The sequence below is a fragment of the Onychomys torridus genome, chromosome 8 (genome assembly GCF_903995425.1).
Source record: "Onychomys torridus chromosome 8, mOncTor1.1, whole genome shotgun sequence".
Classification (NCBI taxonomy): domain Eukaryota; kingdom Metazoa; phylum Chordata; class Mammalia; order Rodentia; family Cricetidae; genus Onychomys; species Onychomys torridus.
The window spans coordinates 44582089-44604047 of NC_050450.1; the positions used below are offsets into that span (position 1 = coordinate 44582089).

General features: G+C 41.5%; 1 pseudogene; it reads left to right on the forward strand.

Moving 5' to 3' along the window:
- Nucleotides 1-11517: 11517 nt before the first annotated feature.
- LOC118590505 lies at nucleotides 11518-11631 on the forward strand (annotated as a pseudogene).
- Nucleotides 11632-21959: the final 10328 nt, after the last annotated feature.

Below are 21959 nucleotides of genomic sequence, written 5' to 3' on the forward strand. Positions count from 1 at the left end.
CACTGGCTAACAGTATCTTATTTGTCTACTCCTCCCAAAGCATCATCTGTGTCTATGCCCAAAGTCATCTTGCTATCAATTCCCTGTTCTGTCATGAGCCTAGTACCCAACTGTCTTAGAGTGTTTATCACAATGATAATACAATGACAGAAAGCAACTTGGGGAAGAAAAAATTTATTTCAGTTTACAACTCTCAGGTCACACTGTCACTAAGGGAAATCAGGGCAGAAACTTAGAAGTAGGAACTTGGAGGCAGGAACTGAAGCAGGGGCCAGGAAGAAACACTGCTTCCTGGCTTGTTCCCTATAGCTCCCTCAGCTCATTTTCTCATATACCCCAGGTCCACCTGTCCGGAGGGGGGCACCACCCACAGTTGGCCCTCCCACATCAATAATCAGTCAATAAAATATTCCACACATTTGCCCGCAGGTGAATCTTCCAGAGGCATTTTCTCAATGGGAAGTCCCTTCTCCTCTAAGATTCCAGATTATGCCTAGTTGACAAAACGTGGACCATGACACCAGCAGTGTGTTTTGTTGACTTATCATGGAAGTAACATTCTTTGTTCCCCTCACCCCAGTATCTTCCACAGAGGGGTCAGAGAGTTCATGGGGGCCCTTACAAATCCTGCTCTTCTTGTGGCAGTGAATCTATTTTTTTCATTTTCCGTGGGAGTTTTTTGGAGACTTTGAGCTGTCATTTCATTTGCTCTAATCTTCCCCTCCTGTCTGTCTATTCAGCCTGTTCACTAACAAGTTGCCATTTCTGTCATCTATTGGTTGGCCCGACTTCATGTTGGCCTGAGCACTGGCAGTTAAGTAAATCAAGGATAAGATGTGAGAGGTGGAAACATAGCTTAGGTGGTAGAGGTCCTGCCTACTTTGCATGAGACCCTTGGGTTTGATCCCCAGCCCTGCACAGCCCAGCAAACAAGGCAGTATACATAAATGACCCTAAACACTACACCAGGAGACTCCTATAGCTAATGAACACTTTCAACAAAGTAGCTGGAGACAAATTGAACACACAAAAACCTTCTTACATACATATGGCAAATAGACTAAGACTGAGAAAGAAATCAGAGCAATAATACCTTTCACAATAGCCTTAGGGGTTGTTAATTGTAACCAAGCAAGTGAAAGACTTGTATAATAAAAAAATTTTGGGTCATTAAAAAAAGAAATTGAAGGGGATATTAGAAAATGTCATAGAGATCACTCATGTTCATATATTGGTAGGATTAACATTGTGAAAATGACCATCCTATTCAAACAGTGTTTAGATTCAACGCAATCCCCATCAAAATGTCAACGTAACTCTTCACAGAATTTGAAATAACAATTCTAGTCTCACATAGAAACACAAAAACCCAGGATAGTTAAAACAGTCCTGAATGATAAAAGAACTGCTGGAGGTATTGCCACTTATGATCCCAGATTGTACTACAGTGCTATAGTAATAGTACAGTGCAGTTTTGGCATGAAAACAGACACTTTGATCAATGGTATCAAATTGAAGATCCAGAGAAAAGTCTACATACCTATGGACACCTGATTTTAACAAAGAAACCAGAAATACACACTGAAAAAAGACAGCATCTTCACCAATACTGCTGATAAAACTGTAAGGCTGCATGTAGAAGAACACAAATAGATCCATATTTACCACTGTGCACAAAGATCAAACTTCAAATATATCAAGGATCTCACCACATGACCATAATCCCTGAATCTGATAGAAGAGAGAAGTGGGGGGAAGTCTTGAGCACAGGAAAAAACACTTTCTGAACAGAACATGGATAGCACAAGCAAAAAAATAACAAATGAGATCTCATGAAACTGAAAAGCTTCTGTATGGAAAAGGATGCCATTATCCTACTCAGACAAAGCAGCAGGCTTCTGAATGGGAAAAATCTTTACCAATTACACATATTGTAGTGGGTTAATATCTAAAATATATGGAGAACTAAAAAACCTGAACATCAAAAACAAAAAACAAAAAAAACATTAACCCCCCCAAAACTGAACATCAAATAACCCAGTTTTAAAAAATGGGGTACAGGACTAAACAGAAAGCTCTCAAAAGTTGAAAGATATATGGCTGAGAAACATTTAAATGTTCAATATTCTTAGTCATCAGGGAAACACAAATCAAAACTACTTTGAGATTTCATCTTACACCACTCATAACTGTCAAGATCAATAAAACAAATGGCAGCTCATGCTGGTGAGGATATAGGGTAAGAGGAACACTCATCCATTGCTGGTAGGAGCGTAAGCTTGTACAGTCACTATGGAAATCAATGTAATGATTCTTCAGGAAGTTAGGACTAGATCTATGGCAAGATACATCTGTGTTCAATGAGTTTTGTAGGTGCTGCCTTCAGAAATATGGACTTACCATAAGTTTGTGGAGAGCAACCAGTAGCCTTGGCAATGGCCTAGGTTGTTTGGAGGTTTCTATGGGGCTCCTTTGGATGACAGCTCAACTAGATGTAACTAATTCTTGACACTAGAGGTTTCATCTGGTGACAAGAGATGTGTAACTGGGGCTTGTCTCTCCCATCATTTGGTGATTCTGCTTAGATTTCTTTCATATATGCATAAATTTTATGAAGTTTGTACTGTGTTATGTTTCCATACAACCCCTTAAATTGCCCTTGTGTTTATTAGCTGTCCCTCCCCATATTCTATCCCTTACACCTCCCTTCCCCTCTCTGTCTGATCTTCCTGCTCCAGTCTATCCCCAAACCTCCCATTTATCCATAACTGTCTATTCTATGTCTCCCCGCTAGGCATATCTTTCCCTCCCTCCTGGTTCCTTGCTCTATAACTAACCTCTGTGATTATACTTATGGTAGCCTGCTTACTGAAGTTTTTTTTTTCTTTTTTTTTTTAAATTTTTATTATTATTTTTTATTATTATGTGTTTTAATTTTATACATCAGCCATGGGTTCCCCTGTCCTCCCCTCTCCTGCCCCACCCCCACCTTACCCCCAGCCCCTCCCCTCCATTCCCATGTCTTCCAGGACCAAGATACCCCTGGGGATTCATTTAAACCTGGTAGATTCAGTATAGACAAGTCCAATCCCCTCCTTCCAGGCTGAGCAAAGTGTCCCTGTGTAAGCCCAAGGTTCCAAACAGACAGCTCATACACTAAGGACAGGTCCTGGTCCCACAGCCTGGGTGCCTCCCAAACAGATCAAGCTATTCAATTGTCTCACTTATCCAGAGGGCCTGATCTAGCTGGGGCCTCCACAGCTGTTGGTTCATAATTCATGTGCTTTCTTTCGATTGGCTGTTTGTCCCTGTGCTTTTTGCAATCTTGGATTCAACAATTCACACTCTTGCAGTCCCTCCTCTTTCTCGACAGTTGGACACCTGAAGCTCCACCTGTGGGGCCTGGCCGAGGATCTCTGCATCCACTTCCATCAGTTATTGGATAAGAGTTCCAAGACGACTGTTAGGGTGTTTAGTCATCTGATCACCAGACTAGGTCAGATCAGGCTTTCTCTCGACCATTGCCAGCAGTCTACAGAAGATATATCATTGTGGATTTCTGGGGACCTCTTGAGCACTCTGCCTATTCCTGTTCTCATGTGTTCTGCATTTTATCAGTGTTTCTCTTCAGATCGTATAAATCTTTCGCCTTTTACTGAAGATTTTTTATTAAGAATTTTTTTATTCATTTTATACACCAATCAAAGATCCCCCTCTTCCCTCCTCCTACCCTCCAGCTTCCCCCTCCCAACCCACTCCCTACTTCCCCCTATAAGAAGGCAAGGCTTCCCATGGCCTCAAGGCTGCAGGACGTGTCCCATCATAGGTAGTGGGCTCCAAAAAGCCCTCTCATGCACCAGGGATGGATTCTGGTCCTACTGCCAGGGGGCCCCCCAACCAGATCAAGCTACACAACTGACTCACCATGCAGAGGGACTAGTCCAGTCTCGTGCAGGCTCCACAGCTATTGATCTAACTTTCATGAGTTCCCACTAGTTTGGGTTTGGCCATCTCTGCAGGTTTCCCCATCCATCATGATCCTGATGCACTTGCTCATAGAATCCCTCTTGTCTCTCTTTGACTGGACTTCTGGAGCTCTGCCTGGTGTTTGGCTGTGGATCTCTGCATCTGCTTCCATCAGTCACTGGAGAAAAGCTCTGTGATGACAATTAGGGTATGCACTGATCTGATCACTGGGGTAAAGCAGTTCAGTTCAGGTGCCCTCTCCACTATTGCTGGGGTCATCCTTGGGGATGCCTGGCAACTTCCCTAGCACTGGGTTTCTCTCTATCCCCATGATGTCTCCCTCTATCATGGTATCTCTTTCATTGCTTTCCCTTACTGAAGATATAACAAGTAGCATTCATATATAAGACAACACATACCATGTTTGTCTTTTTAGGTCTGGGTTACCTCACTCAAGATGACTTGTTAATTCATGATTTTTTTAATAGCTGAGTAATATTTAATTGTGTAAATGTATTGCATTTATCCACTAATCCAATGATGGACATCTAGGTGTTTCATGGGTTGTATTCAGACTTCTCTTTGAGCTGCCAGAACACATAAGCAAGATGGCAGCAATTCTGAGGACAACTCAAAGAAGTAAATTAGTACACTCCCTGTGAAGGTCAGAATGCAGGTATTTTAGGCATTGAGGACTGAAGGGCAAAACTAAGAATATTATATAGATATTCATGCATCATATGAAAAGTAATTTTTATAAAGTTATTACTAATGAAGTTAGAAGTAACAGTGTTAATAATGAGGATGAATTTTTAAATTCAGGTCTGGCCTTATAGTGGAGGAGAATACCTTGCCGTTTTGGACTTCAAAATTGTACTCTTTATCATCAAATTGGTCATCAGTATTCATCTGTAAATGTTATGTTATTTTAATTTCAATACATATTTATTTGACTTACAACTTAAAGTAATTATTTGAGAATTCATATATTGTATTTTGATTATATTCACTCCTCTCCCTTCTTCTAACTCCTCCCATTTCAACTCCCCAAACTGTATCTGCTCTACTTCTTTGTTCCAAATAACCTACCAACTCCAGTTTGTACTGCCCATATTCTCATGGGTGTGGGGGTGCTCAATAGAGATGGTCAACCTACCAGAGGCCACACCCTTAAAGAAAACTGCCTTGTTGTGGAATACTTTAACTATGTAAAGATGTGTTACATTTGTTTATAATGTGGGATATTACTGTAACTATGTAAAGGTGTGTTGCATTTGTTTATGTTTCATTTGTTTAACTAGACAAAGATGTGTTACATTTGCTTACTCTGAATTTGTTTAATTATGTAAAGATATGTTGCTGTTTCATCTTGCCTGCCTAAGGCACTTGATTGGTCTAATAAAAAGATGAACATCCAATAGCTAGGCAGTTGAGGGAGATGTGGGAAGAAACAAAAGTAGTAGGAGAAATCTAGGCTCAAGAAGAGAAGAAAGAGATGGGAGAGAATGAGGGAGAAAGAGAAGAGCCACCCAGGGCCAGCTAGCCAGGCAGCCATTAGCCAACCAGACATGGAGTAGGACATACAGAATGAAAGAAAGGTAAAAAAAAAAAAAAAAGAAACCAAGGAAAAACATAGATGAAAAAACAGGTTAAATTAAGTTATAAGAGATAGCAAAGAATAATCCTAAGCTAAGGCTGAGCATTCAAAACTAATAATACGTCTGTATGTCATGATTTAGGAACTAGTTGGTGTCCCAAAAGAAAGCCTGCTGCATTTCTATTCTCTGGAAACCAAACAGCTCCTCAATTCAGGCTGTAGTCTTATGAGCCTGCCCCTCCTCCATGCTGGAATGTTGTTGACTGGTTTGATCTTGTGCGGATCTTGTTCAGACAACTATAGCTTCTGTGAGAGTCATGAGTGCCGTAGTCTTGTCATACAGGTTTTGTCCTGGTCTTCCTCAACCTCTGGCTCTTTTGTCTTTGAGGCTTCTCTTCCACAATGATCTCTGAGCCTTGGTGGCTTGTGGTGTGAAGGCTCATTTTAATTCACAGGCCTTATAAAAAGATGAGGTGGGGTTGGGGATTTAGCTCAGCGGCAGAGCGCTTGCCTAGCAAGCGCAAGGCCCTGGGTTCAATCCTCAGCTCAAAAAAAAAAAAAAAAAAGATGAGGTGACCTATATGTGATTGATAGCCTACCCTTTTAATATACCAGTAAAGTATATATTCACAGGTACAATTACATTATTTTTCTCAGACTTCTAAAAATACTTTGTCCTGACATGTTTTTGTAGGGTACTTGTTTGAATCCCCTTGAGGTAAATGAAATTTGACAATGTTTTTATGAAACAGTTGTGTTAGGCAACAAGAGCCCATGACTTGGTGTCATAAGGACTACTCAATACTGAGAAGTCAAGTTAGTTTAGAGGGATTTTACTAGTGTTTAAAGTATTAAAAGAGATACAACGGATTAAAAGGCCACCACATAGCAAGCATGGATTTCATTTGATGATTTGGAAAAGGAGTGTACGCATTTATGTATGCATGACTCTAATACATATTTTGTTTGTTAATCTCAGTGCAACATATATAACACTGAACTGGAGTCATTTGTCTCTGTAAAATAAAAATTATGTTCAGGGCAGTATCTCCAAGATTCAGGGAAAGAACTGACATCATTGGGTGCCACCAGTGGGTGTAAAATCCTGTGATCCCGTGGGTGTCTATGGTGGTGTGCTGCATTTGCTGGTGGATGATCAGACAGAAAAATGATGCAATTTGGCCAGATAACAGCCTCATGGTGCTTCAGTTGTTTTATGAATTCACGCTTGTATTTAGAGCACTGTTATTTTGAAATATTTTAAAATGCTAGGTATTCTAATTTACGTTATGAAAAGAGTTAAGGAATTATGTCTGTGAATAGACAATTTTAATCATAATTAGCAAGAGTTCTTTTCTCTTAAGTGAGATTGTTTATATCTAAGAACACCCAGTCCAGTCTCTCTCCTCTTAGGCAGCCCTGGGTGAACATGTGTTTGATAATTACACCCAGTTTTATAAGCAGTATCAAATACTCAACCAGGCCTATTGGAGAGAGGAAAGGAATGATTGGTTCTAGTTTGTCCTCTACTAGAATCCTGTTTAAGAAAATTTTATTGGGCATTTCACTCTAAAATGGTCTTGAATTTCCACTTTCTTTTTCTTTTTTTTTCTTTCCTTTAAATTTTTTATTGAATTTACTTACCAACCTCAGATCCACCTCTCATCACACCTCCCTCTCCTGCCTCTGACATTCCCCCCATCCCTTCTGCCCTCCTCGAGCAAGGTAAGTTCTCTCACAGGGGGACAGCTAAGCCTGCTACATTCTCTTCATTCTTTTTTTTTTTGTGGGTTATATACAATTTTTTTATAATTATTATATTTGTGTTTTAATTTTACACATCAGCCATGGTCATTCCCCTGTCCTCCCCCTCCCACCCATCCCCTTACCCCCATCTCCTCCATTCCATCTCCTCCAGGGCCAAGACTCCCCTAGGGATTCATTTAAACCTGGTGGATTCAGTACAGGCAGGTCCAGTCCCCTCCTTCCAGGCTGAGCAAAGTGTCCCTGTGTAAGACCAAGGAATTTCCACTTTCTAATCATATGGGTATCAAATACAGTCTATTTTATCCTGGATAGTGAAACAAAACCTTGCTATATGCCAAAATCTTGTGTGTTTTCTCCGATCCACTGGTCTCTCTTTCTCTCTCTCTCTTTTTTTTTATTTATTATACCTCTCTGTGCAGCCCATTAGATCCAGAGACTCAAACATCCAAGGCAAATGGTCTACCCCTGAATGACAACCCAGTCCTTCCTCTGCAAAGCGAGGTGATAACTAACATACATTGCCCTTCAGGATTATAATAGACTAATGTAGATATTTTAAATGAGTTTTAAAATATTTTTAGCTGTGTGTGTATGTGTATGTGTGTGTGCCACATGTGCGTAATTCCCAAGGAGTTCAGAAGAATATATAAGATCACCTGGAAATGGAGTTACAGGCAGCTGTGAACCATCTGATATAGGTGCTGGGAACTGAACTCTAATCCTCAGCTAGACCAGCAAGTGCCCTTAATAGCTGAGCCATCTATCCAGCTCACTCATGAGAGTTTTTTAAATGTGTTTTGTTTAGCAATCTGCAGTCTTCTGTGGTCTGAAAAGTCTAGCTGCTTGTACCTGGGAACAGATAATGGTGGAAGACAGGTTTTTCTCCACTCTCCTCCACAAGCTTGCAGTGATTTGAATGCAGGCTGTCTCCTATGGGCATTTTGTACTGTAAGTCTATTATGTCAAGACACAACTTGACTTTACCCTACTGTGCACATCTCTTGAGATGCTGGATACATCCTATATAATAAGAATGTTATAAGGGTAACATGTGGGGTCTTCCAGGGGCCACACAGGCTAAAAACAAGGAGAATGACCCCCAAAGACTTACATATAGCTATTTTTAGAAAGCCCTCAGTAATTTTCATATCTCTCTGCAGAATTCTTCTGTGTACTTTATTTACTCCTGGTGAGATGCTATTAGCTAGCTGTCAATTGATTAATGAAAGAGCCTTCCTTGGTATCTTAATTACTGGTTATAAAGTAAGCCCCAGTTAACAAAATAATGATCTGAAAATTATACAGATATTGCCACTCATTGTTGGGCATTTGGAAAGAATCATGCAATTTATGTCTTTAAAAGCTGGTGTTTAATGAGCACTGAAAGAAAAAGAAACCATTTAAAAGCATCCTTCCTGATATAATTTAGTTGTAAATTTTAAAAGTCTTTAAAAATATTTAGTCACTGGGAAAAGCACTTTTTCCCAGTGAAGGAGTAAGAGAGCTGGCTAACAGACAAGGTGAGAAAGAAGGTGAGCAGGGACTTACTCTGAGAGCATGGCAGAGACATGGGTCATCATGGTCTGTGCTTCCCTGTATGCAGTGTATGTCTTGTCTGTCATGTGGTCAATCTGTTGGCTATGTGCATCCTAAACAACAGAGACTAGTTACTCTGCCAAGAAGCCAGGAACACTGGCTTATGACCTCATGGGGAAAAAGTTATGAGATATCCATGGAAAGGAAAATTGTGTCTCTAATTAACATATCAAAGCCTATTAGATTGAAAATGCACCCATCCCAAGGGACATCTGGCCCAACATGCTGCTTCTTATTTTGGATGCAAAGGTATCCACCACCTTCAATACTGAAATCCCCCAATAAGAGCCCAAGGCTTAGAGCATTTCCACACTCTGTGTGCCGAACCATAGAGCAGCCCTGTGCAACTTCTGCAGATTGGAGACTCAAATTTCTCCTCCATGCTGGTCCAGGTTTTAGAATATGATGACTTTTGAGGTTCATGTCAAGTTTAAAATATATGGCATGACTGTTCCTAGTGTACTTTCCTCAGCAGGCTATCTCTGTCAGTCTTAAGCAAATCTCACTGCAAACTGAAGACTAACTAACCTATAGAGTGCTATCTGTGCTCTTTGTTGTGGTTTTGAGAGTGACACACTGAGGTATGCATGATGATGATGATGATGATGATGAGGAGGAGGAGGAGGAGGAGGAGGAGGATTGCCATTTGCTGAAGTTCTCTGTGTCTCAAGTGCTATCCTCAGCACTTTGGAGACATTATTTGAGCAAAATTTTCAAAAAGTTTCAAGATGCAGTAAGCATGATAGCTACCTTCATAAGACAAACAAGATACCAAGAGGCAGCACTCAGATGACTGTCATCTGAATCCATAGAATCCTTAGACTCTAGCTTCAAATGCTGCAGTTTTCATTAGACCAATTTTCCTCCCCTTGGAATGAGTGATTTATTGTTGGCAAGGATGTGAGAAAGCAAGGACCTCTATGAAATGCTCGTGAAAATGTAAGTGAGTGTAGGTAGCATTCTCAAAAACCTTTAAAAATGGGGCTGCTGAGATGGCTGGGTGAGTAAAATGTTTGCTGTGCAGCAGGATGACCATAGAGCAATTACTAGAGCTGGAGAGATACCTCAAAGGTTTAAAACACTTGTTACTCTTGCAGAAGATGAGCACCCACACTGGGCCCCTCATAACCACCTGTAATTCCAACTCCATGGGCACTGCACTCACATGCCCATAGCTACACAGAGACGAATACCACAATTATAATATACCTTAAAACTTAAGACAATTATCTTCCTTGGTAAGTCTTCTAAACCAGATTTCCAAACCAGCCCTACCAAATCAGAACCATAATCTCAAAGCAAAAAATAATGGTAATATTAAAATTTTAAAAATGCGAAGGAAAAATTCATGACAAAATTATTCTGGAGATCAGGAAGGGTCTTCTCTCTGTGACCCACTCTCCCATCACCCCGCCCTTTGTCTTGGAGAGCTATGCCCAGGGAAGTCAGGTAGAGTCCACCTCCTTCTTTTGCTTTCCCAAATCATTAGAACATTAATTGGTTTATTAAGAAGAAATCCCCCAGGATGCCTGTCTCCTTCCATCTGACTTAGCAGTTGGTACCTCAGGGCTATTAAAGAAAGCAAGCAGCCCCCGAAGCATCTGCATTTATCATCATTTTCCTCAGCAAGTGGGAATCGCAGCACCCAACAACTCTCTGTTCTTCCCTCTAATGAGCTGTGGGATGGCCTGGAGTGTCCAAAGGAGGGAGCAATTAAACACATGGAGTGGCAAGACAACATTTAGAAGGTTGGTGGAGGGGTGGGAGAGTCTCCAGTATTGGGAGGCAAAATTATTTACTAGAGATGAATGAACATCAATACCTAGGACAAGGGATGGGAGGAAACTGGGAATTTGCATCATTTTGTCCCCTGATCCTCCTCATATCCATCTCTGGATGGTCTATAGACACATGGACCCATCCTTTGGTCCTCTCAATCCACACTTTCTAGAGAGGCCTACAACTGTCAAGTCATAGCCAGGTGTCACAGGGGCATCTAGAAAAAGACGGAAGAGTCTACTGGGCCAGAAATCAACGTTCCCAACTTTGTAGAAATTCCAGGATCAGTCTCAAACCAGCATCTTATAGCCCAAACTGAGAAGGAGGCATATGACAGTTAAATAGCATTAAAGGTGCCTGCTTCAATACCATTAGGTTTTAGCATTTAAACACCAGAAAACTCCATTGACTGATCTAGATACTGGCTTTTCTTAGTGACTATGGGGAGCTGAATCTAATCTTTGGAGTCATGTGTCTGTCAGCTTTACCCTTTTGCATTACTCTACAACCATCAGGCAAGGTATCTCATCCATCATTCTTGTGTTGGGCTTTCAGATGAGAGTGTCTGTCTGTCTCATATTATTAACAATATACAGGAAAATGAAGGACAGGTGCAAGGGGCTTTGTCTTTAGACCTAATGCATATACATGCTCTGACTGGCTCAGGCAGGCATGGTAACTCACATACTCCTGAAGAAACAGCCCACGTTGCTAAATATTCATGTATGCCAGATACCATACTGTCCCTTCTATTGCCTTATAACTTGCTCACAAAATTTCTACCTACTGCTCAGGACTTTATTATTCCCATTTTACAGATGACAAACTCAAGATATTGTATGTGATGCTTGAAAACAGCATGTTCCTTGGGAATATGAGCAACTTGTTGCATGTATGAGTTGTCCTAAAGGATATTGGAGATGATTCTTTTATGAAGATTCTTGTATAAGACCTCATGCTGTCCCTAGTCTAGGCTCCAGACAGGTATTCAGGGTTCCTTTGGGAATCCCCAAGGCACAGTGACCAGGGTTCATATTGGCTAGGTTATCATGTCCACACACATGGAACATATGATTGAGGTCCTGCTTAGTACCAAGTTCATGTTTCTTGGTTGGCTGGAGATTCACATCTCAAAGAAGTTGAGCTTCACCAAGTTTAATGTAGATGAATTCCACAACATGATAGATAAGAAACGACTCATGCCTCATGAGTCAAATGCATTCCCAGTGATATGTCCTAAATATATGAGTGCTTCTGTTATACTGAACCTCCCATACCACCAACTATGTTCACCAATAAATCTCTCATCCATTCTAGAAAACAAAAGAAAGAATCAATGAAGGTAGTTCAGTTGCTGTGACATTAGAGAACTTGACCAAGGTCACACAGCTATCAGAAACCTCAGTTAGCCTCAGAACCTAGTCACGACTTTACTCACATAGTGATTCCTGTAGTAACAACTCAATAATAATAATAATTATTGATGATCAATCTGAACACAGTAAGTGCATATGCTAGAACACTTAGGCACTCCACCATTATTAAAAATTTATAGAACAACACAGTATCTTCAGCATAAGGAAGGGAATAGCAGAAGAAAGATAAATATAATAAGCACATTTCCCTGAGCTTTGAAGTTACAGCTCATTTGTATTCTGTTATTTACACTTGATTCCCCAAATTTTGTGTAATGAGCTTTTACTGTTTTTATCATCACACAAATTAAGAATTATATCTGTGGAAATACTGTCACTGCTTGATCTCAGAACACAATTCCCCCCTACACATTCCCAGCTGAGAACACAAAAGGCCAACCAGAGATTAGACTGATGGTCACAAACCAAGGGCATCTTTGAAACATGCTCAGATGTCAAGATTCTAATTCTCTCAGTATCAAATAAACTGGAGAAGAAGGATGATATGCATGACCCACACAGGTCTTCTAGGCCTTGAACTCCTGAGCCTCATACATCAGCTTCTCAAGTTCTGGGTTTATAGGTATGACCCAGTATACTACACTAGAACTCTAATGTTTGAAATGGAGAAACTTCATCTCTTATAAACAATTCTAGTGTGGTATTGTGGCTCATGTCAGGTGGCTTGGAAATTCAAGGTATGCCTGGGTTACCTGAGACCATTTTACAAACAAAACTGAAAGAAGGGAATAAAGTATTCTAAGGAAAAAGCAGTGAGTATTGGGTGTGTGAAGTCACACTCAACAGGCTGAGGAGGGAGAATCATGACATTAAGGGAGCCATGGCTACATAAAAAGATACTGTGTGGGTGTTGAGTGTAAGTACTCATATGCTTGTGGGTGCTTAACACTTGTGCAGAGGCCAGGGGAGGACTTGTACCCTGTCCTACTCTGCCTTTTCCTCTTGAGAAGGGGCCCATCATTGTGTTGGCTGTTTTTCTGTTGCTGTGATAAGATACTATGAGTACAGGCAGCAGTCACGGAGTCAGGAGCAGGGAACAGAATTCCTACCTTTACCAGCAAGTACAAAGTAGAGAGAACAAACTAGAAATAGGACCGAGTTACATGCTCTCAATACCAGGGGTACTCTCCCTCCAACAAGGCTGCACCTCCTAAACCTCCCTACTCATTGCTACCAACTTGGGGACCAATTAACAGCTCAAATACTGGAGCAGGGGGCACAGTTCTCATCCAGACGACTACACTCACTGCACGTGGAGCTGGGCTGGCAGCTAGTGAGCCCTGGTGAGCTTTCTGTCTGCTCTTCTGACAGCGCTGGCGTTACAGGCACATGTGCATGCTCGTGCCCTGTCTTACATGGGTGCTGGAGAACAGATCTCAGGTACTTATATCGTCACAGAAAGCACTCAGCCAGTGAGCCATCTCTCTAGCCTTTCACTTTAAAAACTGAGAATAAAAAAGAATCTGAAAATATTAATATTAGCATGAATTCATAGGATGAAATAACAGGTAAAGATGTTCACCTCTGAAGCCCAGAAACACCAGGCCTTCCTGAGACTTATGTTTAGGCCATCTTCTATGTCCCCAGAAGATGCTTGCTCTCTGTGACAATATGCCTGCTAGGTGGACTTACCTCTCTTCATTATTATCCCACAAGCTAACACATTGTGCAGAGCATAACTTCAAAAGCAATGTGCTACAGACTGTGAAATGAAAGGGAGTTAGAAAATGTGAATTATCACTTTCTAGTACTGCTGAGTTCAAGTAAACAGCAAAGTTATTGATGTGGTCCGGATGTCCCAGGGCAACCTTGGCAGGGGTAACTTGGGAGGAGGGGACCATGTACTGGAAGGTGACTGCTTGGGAGGAGTGCAGCTGACTAGCTGAGTGTTTTCCCTTTGACAGCAGGACCTTGCCTGGCAGTTGGGATGTTGTTTGTAACAGGCCACTGTTCAAGCCAGCTGTGTCACTGATCACTCACCCCACCCCCGAGAAGAGGCTGCCAGAAGCTGGTCTCCGCTCTGCGTCTTTGATGCTCTGAGGTTGTTTCTGCTCCATCATGCTTTGTGTGTTGTATCCTTTGCTGACAAAACTGGATCCTAGATGTCTATACTTTTAACAGAGGATGGCTTACAGGATGGCCCAGCTGTCCACAAGCTCCCAAAGCATTCCTCCTGCCTCAGTTTAGCTAGTCACTGGGACCCCAAGCACACCAGCAGACCAAGCCCAGGCTCCATTTCTTTTTCTTTTTAATTTACTTTTTAGCTTATTATTTGAAAAATATGCATATATATGTATATATTATATTTATAATGTACTATGATCATATCTACTTTTTAAAAAAATGTTTTTAAATTTATTTTACATACTAACCACAGATCCCTCTCTCTCACTCTCCCCCAGACCCCCCTCCCCCGGTGGCTTACCACCCCATACCCTCCTCCAAAAGGGTAAGATTCACCCAAAGGGGAGTCAGCAAAGCCTGGTACATTCAGTTGGGGCAGGACCGAGCCCCTCCCCCTGCATCAAGTGTGAGCAAGCATAGGTAATGAACTCCAGAAAGCCAGCTCATGTACCAGGCATTGATCCTGATCCCACTGCCAGGGACTTCTCAATCATACCAAGCTACACAACTGACTCCCATATTCAGAGTGCCTAGACTGGTCCCATGCAGGTTCCACAGCTGTTGGTCTAAAGTTTGTGAGTCCCTATGAGCTTGGTTCAGTTGTCTCTGTAGATTTCCCCATCATTGTCTTGACCCTCCCTTGCTCATATAATCCCTCTTCCCTGTCTTTGACTGGACTCCTGGAGCTGAGCCTGGTGCTTGGTTGTAGATCATTGCATCTGCTTCCATCAGTTACTGAATCATATCCACTCTCTTATCCAGCTCTCTCCAGAGCCCTTCAATATAGCTTCTTCTCAACTTCATGTCCTCTTCATTTCTTTTTGTCTTAATGACCCACTGAGTTCAAGTAATGCCATCTATATGGCATGGGTGTGGGCTAACTAGTAGCTGCATCCTCAAATAAAAATGACTCTCCCTCTCCTTGTAGATTCAATTGCTAATCAGTCCTCAGCGAGGTTTGGGGCCTCATGAGTTGCCACCATCCTCCACCAATATCCTATGCTGGGATATTGACCAGATTGATCTTTTGCAGATAGCCACAGTTCATGAATGGAATGACCTTGTCATGTCTAGAAAAAAGCATTTCACAACGCCCTTCCCCATCCTCCTGTACATAATTCCTCCTTATATTATTGTTTCAGCCATGAGACTGGCACTACTTCTTCTAGGAGGCCAACTACCTGCCAAATCAGGATTACTTCTTCCCAGGAGTTGAATCTATAGACACTTTTGTCTATAGGGTTCTCACCATTATCAGGATTTACCTAGTTGAATGGTTCACTCATAATTTTCTGTTTCCCACTGCATGCAAGCTTTAGGAAAATCTGGTTGTTTCATTACTGGCCAATGTTCACACTGATGTTGGGTCACAGAAGGTGCTCTGTAAATGCTCATGACACAATATTGAAAAGGAGAAGATATTTGCAGAGTGTCTACTTTCTCTATCCACTTCTTGCAATCACACACATTGATTTAATTCTTTCTAAAAGCCTTAAAGGCAGTACCACAGCTTTGTTTGGAAAGTGAGCTAGCTTCCAGAAATGGAGTGTGAGAGGGAAGCAGGCAGGCACCCAGTCTGGGTCAGAATTCTCATGTGACCCACCAAGTCAGGCTGACTCCACAGTCCACTCTTGTTCCCTTCTACAATAGCTTCCTTGTGCAAATCACCTTCTGACGAGGTGAGCAGTATGATTTGTGACTCTAAGTCTGGCCTTTTAAAAGCATCCAGAAACTAGTGGGATCAACACTTATGTGGCTGGCCTGTCATCTTCAACTCCCCTCCATCTGCCATGCTGTTCCTATGCAACACAGTTTCCTTTGATCCAACGCAAGGCTATCACCTCCTAGCTGAGAGAGGATAGAATTCAGGGTGAAGACCATGGGTACCTTACTGTGGTCAAGCATCTATGGTCCATGCTTGTAATAACTCAGGCCTTCAGCCAGAATTTTTTTTTTTTTTTTTGAATTTTCAAGACAGGGTTTCTCTTTCCTGAAACTTACTCTGTAGCCCAGGCTGGCCTCGAACTCACAGAGATCGACCTGGCTCTGTCTCCCAAGTGCTGGGATTAAAGGCATGCACCACCACTGCCCAGCAGCCAAAATGTTTTAAAAGGTCAAAAAAAAAAATGGAGGGGAATCAGATGTCCCTAAGCAGTTACCCAAGGATCCTGTCAGCTGGTTGCTGCTTGGGATCTTAATGTAGCCTGAAGGTGCAGCAGGATCTGGTCCTTGCCTGCTTCTCCACTCCATCCTTCCAGAAGCCTCTCCTATATATCTTCCAGTAAGAAATATCTGTCTCTAACACCTTCTTCCTGTTCTGGATTTCTGTAAAAATGCCCTCAAGCCCTTTCTTCACTGAGTAATGCTGTCTCCTGTGTTATTGTCAAGGCTTTCTCTTAGTGTGACTCTCTCTGAAAAGGTTTCTCTAACCAGCCACATTCTTCTGTCCTGCTTGGGCATCTATTTATCCATGGTCTATGTTAACTGAAATATAACAAATCTTTATAATAATTACATTACATTTTAGTGACTAGTCATTGCTCTTTTTCCTCTCACAAGATCACCAGCAACTAAGGCATTGTATATTTTTTTTTTGTGATGGAACTAGCAGAGAAATATTTATATGATTCTCCAATATGCTAGATTCCCAATCAAAAGCCGCACAGATTATCTCTTTAATCAATAAAAATATTAGCAGACTGAACATATTAGTTTAAAGGCATTATATAAGCATTTAATACTGAGACAGACATGATGACACTCTATAACGCCAGCACTCAGGAGGCTGAGGCAGGAGAACCACTGTGAACTTGATGCTGATTTTGGCTGCAGAGTGAGTCCAATACCAGTTTGGGATACATAATAAGATCTTGTTTCAGAAATCTATCAAACTCACAAGGTATTCTACCTCCTCAAGGTGATGTCTAAACTTGCCTACAATCTCATTACCCACTCAACTACATCTTTCTCCACAAGCCAGCCTTGTCCCCTAAGCCCTATGTTCATTCCTGATACTTGTCTCACTGGGGCCCACTCAATCTAAGAGGTGGGTGTGCTTTCTGTGTATAAATATACCCCAACCTTCCTAATTTATATCATAGAACCACAAGTTGGACAACTAAAGACAGCTTCTCTAACTTTTGTAGTCTCTGCAATCTATACAGTGACTTTTGGCAGTCTCTGTATGCAACCCCATTAAGTATTCACAAAGAAGGGCCAGTTGTCTGGAGTTCAGCTCTGGATCCAGGCTGCCTTAGTTCTACACTCAGGGTTACTTTCCACTGCGTGTGGAACTTTGGAGTCAGCACTTAAAACTCAGTTTCTATCTCTGTAAAATGAGCATGGCCTCCTAGTCCACACAGGACAGCACAGCTCCTGCTTCATTTTAAAGGTTGAAATGTATTACCTATGAATGTAAGGGATAATAGAAGAGAAAGTAAGTCCTTGATTGAAAGGGGGAGAGCCAGGAAAGGAGAAAGGACTGATCTAGAGGCGGGCTTACCTGAGGGTCCCACCACAGCCTTCCAACCCTCAAATCCAAGACCTTTGTAGCTTTCTTTTTCCTTTTGATTTTTTGAGAAAGCGTTTCTCTGTATAGATTTTGAGCCTTTCCTGGAACTCACTCTGTAGCCCAGGCTGACCTTGAACTCATAGAGATCCGCCTACCTCCCAAGTGCTGGGATTAAAGGTGTGTGCCACCACCGCCCAGTGCTTTTGTAGCTTTTTATACATGAGGAATATGAAACTTCAAAGCTTAAATGAGAAGTCTTCTTTTGCTTCCTTCATTTTTCCTTAGGGATCATTAAAATGTTGTAAACTATCAGATTCCTGGTTCTCAAAGACCAGGACTAAGGGAAGGCTTCATAGCCAGTGAAATTATTCTCTGCAAGGGAGACAGCTTCCTTTGAGGTAGAGAATGGAAAGAAAATTCAGGAAGCAGGAAGAAGGAGAAAGCACAGACAAGAAGACCATTATGAGCAATTTTTAGAGATGGAATCGCTGAGCTTGCAAACTCCAGGACTCTGGAGGAGGAAACAGACTCGTTATAAGAAATAGCTGTGTACTGAGAGAAAGGGGGGGCTTTGTTTCTCTAATCCAGAGCCTGATGAGCCTTCTGTTGCTAAGATTCATTGAAAATGCAAATTTAGAAGAGAACAAAATAATTTCTATTTGCCAAAATGTTTCTCTTCTAAAGCAAGACAAACTTTTGCCAGACTTAAAGACCAAGGCAAACAAATTCCTTCTCAAAGACCAAAGGACTATAGGGCCAGATGAACCTGCTGGTGTTCCCTGTTTTCCAGTTGTCTAAAATTTACAGCTCTTTACAGGACCAGCCTTAGTAGTGATGAAGAGACTCAACCACATATTAATCATTCTTCATCTCTGCATTCTCTGTGCTCTCCTTCCATTTCAGTCATCCATTTGTCATCCCCACCAGAACCCTCAAAGTTGGCCAAAGCCTCCACCAAAGGTGACATCTGAGACCAAACAGAGCCCTGTATTCATGCCCTTCATCAAGATTCTAATCTTCTTATTGTAGTATCAGTAACTCCACTGTGAGGAGCGTGGCATTAGGGTCTTCATGTATGTATATGTGTCTTCTCAACTGGAGCAAGCAGGGTGTATACAAAACACTTCTATGACTTCAATAGATTTGTGGAAAGATAAAGAGAGAATCTAACACATCACAGGGGGACAGATTACACACTAGAGTTCTCTCTCATTGAGCACACACACACACACACACACACACACACACACACACACACACACACATGCCTGGACACATCTTATCTAGAAACGTAAGTTTATCTAAATGCTGTCTTTCTAGAGAAGATTGTGGACAAATGTCTTTTCTCCTATCTTCCAGGAACACTCTATGGACAGCTACAGATTCTGTACTTTGGGGGAAAACCGAATTTGTGAATTGTTAGGATCTGCCTGTCTCCATAATAAAGTTGGGTTTGGGAACTGCTTGCTTGGATATGGATGAGATCAAGCTTTCTCTCTTTTACTATCAAGTGGGCATCTTGACATGGGAGAAATAACAGCAGGAAATGAAAACATTAGGAAGAGAAGAGCTACACTTAGTCAGAAAAGAAACAAAACTTCACCCCAAAATATCTAACAGAAAACTGGTTTTGCTCATCTTCAAGCAGGAGGACGTAGAATTGAAAACTGTAGAAGTAAGAATGCTGAAGAGTACCAGTCTTAACAGGATTGTGAAGGGAAGAGAGAGCAGAATGATGATGAGTTTTGCACCAATAAAAAGACATGAATTGGAGATTTTATTCAGAAAGTAATTTCCTGCCAAGGCCTGGGGACTTTCTTTTCATTGTCCCAAATCACTTACCAATAACTGGAATAAGTCAGCAGAGTCTCTGGCTGCCTTTTCCTGGGAAAAGCCTACATTCCCACCAAAGACAAGCTATTCCAGGAGATGAAAATCCAACCCCATTATGAACAGCCCTTTCTATTTTCTGACACAGAGAGGGAAGCTCCTTCCTTAAAGCTTAGACCAAGCCTTCTTCATCAGTTTTCCTCCTGCCTTGGAGTTTTGCAGAGCCTCAAGTTTGGATGAAACCAGTGATTGACAGTCTGGCTCAGGCCACTGGCAGATCACAAAGGGACAGTGGCTTGGTGGTGACATGACAGTCAGAACTGTTTCAAATGTTCTGTTCTTTTCTCATTTAAGCTCCTTTCCAAAGGGGCTCTAAACTATTCTGGTTGAAGCTGTTTCCTTTTATCAAGGCTTCAGCAGATGAAAGGCAAACAGCAGACACAAGGACAATGGACTTTTGGGCTGCTCTGCTCTTTCTGTAAAGAATGAAGAAATTCTAACCCAAAGATGATCCAGAAGGGCAAGCCAGGCTGGCCTCTCTGTGTCATCATGTTTATAAGATTTTCTTGGGAAGTTCTGTCCAATAGAAACATCAAGGCTGTCACATACCCAAGCCACATGGATAATTTTACAATTTCTAGTAATCTCATTTCAAAGAAATAGGACAAGGTAATTGGCACCTTATATGTAGTCCACTAACCCCATGATATAGAATTTCAAAATGCTGTCAATATCAGGATTATTTGTCATGGATTTTATCTTCCTTTGTCTTCCTGCCTGCATTTGTGGGTGCAGTATACCCTCTGTATGTGTGTGGAGGTCAGAGGACAAACTCAGGAGTCTTTTCTGAGGAACTATCCACCTTGATTTTGAAACAGGATCTCTCATTGGTCTAGAACTTACCAAAGAAGCTAGGATGGCTGTCTAGTGATCCCCAGGAATCTACCTGTCTCTGCGTCTCCAGCTCTGGGATTCCAAGCACATACCACAATGCCTTGGCATTTTTAATGTGTGTTCTAGAGACTGAAGTGAGATCATTGTGCATTCAAAGCAAGCACTCACTGACCGAGCCATCTCTAGTCACTGCATTATTTCTAAGTCTATAATATAAATATCTATTTTATACTGGTGAAATATCTCAATTCAGCTGCCACCCAAATGGTCAGTGGAAATGTGAGTAGTTGCCACCACACTAGACCAGAAAGCTCTAGACCTTGGTTGCACCTGTTTGTTCAAAATATGATTTATTAGTAAGCCACAAAAAGGCTTTTGCTGGCAATAATAAAATATTAATAGAGTTGTATATCAGTATGCGTTTTTGCAGCATTAGAGATGAAAAGCATATATTTATAAAGCTTTTATGATTCTTTTAAGTGTTTTGAGAGTGAAAATGAAATAAGATAAGAGGAAGATATTAGAGCATATGAAAGAGATGAATGTTGTCAATGAAAATATACTGAGTAATTTATAACCTAATAGAGAAGACAAATGTTTTCAAAGATCTTTACATATCAATGAGAAGCAGTATGTATATAAATAACAACATGAAAGGAAGCAGCTGATGCATTCTATAGAAATTAAAGAGACCTCTCAGGTGGTAAATATTGTAAAGAATGCTTATTGTATGCTTGGCTTAGGGGAGGTGGGGTGAGCCTACATCCTGCTCTAGTATCCTTTCTGCACTGTGATAATGCACTCTGACCCAGAGCAACCTAGGGAAGGAAACGGAAGTCAGGACAGGAAATGAAGGCAGGAAACTGTAGGCAGGCCTTCTTGCTGTTCTATGCAATACTACTTCTGACCAGGGAACTCACCCACAGCCAAGGAGATAGATGTTGCTGCTTTCTGGTTCACTCTCAGGCTCATGCTCAGCTAGCTTTCATATATAGCTCAGTACCACTTACCTAGGGAATATTGCTTCCCACAGTGGGTTGAGCCTTTGTATATCCTTCAACAATCATGACAGTCCCCACAGGCAGTTCCTCAATTGAGGCTTTCCTTCCCAGTGACTCTAGGCCATGTCAAGCTGTCAATTAACACTAATCAGGACACACTCCAATATACTACTAGAAATAAAAATGATACCACAGTCATGAGAAATATATATCTTGTATCATTAAAATGATAATGTTCATCTTAGCCACTTTAATTCCTTATCTTGAGGAAATTGCTGGGGATGGTCATAAAAGTGAGCATAAAGGGGAGCCTGAATTATGAACCAAAGGCTGTGGAGCCCCCAGCTGGATCAGGCCCTCTGGATAAGTGAGACCATTGAATAGCTTGATCTGTTTGGGAGGCATGCAGTCTGTGGGACCAGGACCTGTCCTTAGTGCATTAGCTGGCTGTTTGGAAC